Source organism: Octodon degus, unplaced genomic scaffold (genome assembly GCF_000260255.1).
Source record: "Octodon degus isolate 3935 unplaced genomic scaffold, OctDeg1.0 scaffold00034, whole genome shotgun sequence".
Taxonomy (NCBI): domain Eukaryota; kingdom Metazoa; phylum Chordata; class Mammalia; order Rodentia; family Octodontidae; genus Octodon; species Octodon degus.
In genome coordinates, this window is record NW_004524610.1 from 15,405,218 (window position 1) to 15,405,958 (window position 741).

The following is a 741-nucleotide window of genomic DNA, read 5'->3' on the forward strand; positions in this document are numbered from 1 at the left end:
GACAGTGTCTCCGGAGCGCTCGGCCAGGGATTGTCCCCTCGACAGGATCCTCTTACCCCGGCCTCCTCGGTTTTCTCCTCCTCCGGCGCCCACAGACACCCACAGGGCCCCCAGCTCTGAGAGGCAAGTCTCAGCTGACGGGCGGCGGCGCGACGACACCCCGTGCGCATGCTCTGAACTCGGCCCAGGAAAGGAGGCGGGGCTCTCTTTCCTCCCATTGGCCCCTAGAGCTGAATGACAGCGATTCCACCCCGCCCCCTCTGGTTCCAAGCTAAGCAAAGGAATTACAAGCAAAATGCTGTTCTTTGAAGCTTGACATACAGATAATGAACGGCTGCACGCAGGGAAGAGGAGGAACTACGGAGCAATTACCTTCTTCACTCAGTGAAGCCAACCTCCCTGGGCTGTGTCTTCACCTTGCCTCATCAGTCATGCCTCTAGTGTTTCTTAATCCTCAACTCTGCCATAGACTGTACAGCCACATGCAAAAATACAAACACAAAGACTCAACCCTAGCAAGAACCACGAAGGAATAAGTGAAGAGTTACTTCCAGGTGCTTCCTTGGTAGACAAATTTATGTAGCACATGCAAGTCATTCTAAACATCCTTGAGAGCCGGGGAGATGGCTCAGTAGAATAAGCGATAGCCTGGCAAGCTCAAGGGCCTGAGTTCAATCCCCGGTTCCGCAAATAAAATAAAATAAAATAAAATAAACATCCTTGAAACACAAGGTATAGTTT

The 741-nt window shown here is 51.6% G+C and overlaps 1 protein-coding gene across 2 annotated transcripts in view; it reads right to left on the reverse strand.

The window, feature by feature from the left end:
* Stx7 (syntaxin 7) overlaps positions 1 to 165 on the reverse strand; it is a 38,043-nt gene extending 37,878 nt beyond the window's left edge. For both annotated transcript variants that reach the window (XM_004630266.2, XM_023714236.1), the window contains exon 1: positions 57 to 165. The gene's annotated coding sequence lies outside the window, so the exon portion shown is untranslated. The remainder of the gene's footprint in view (positions 1 to 56) is intronic.
* Between the last annotated feature and the right edge of the window lie 576 nt (positions 166 to 741).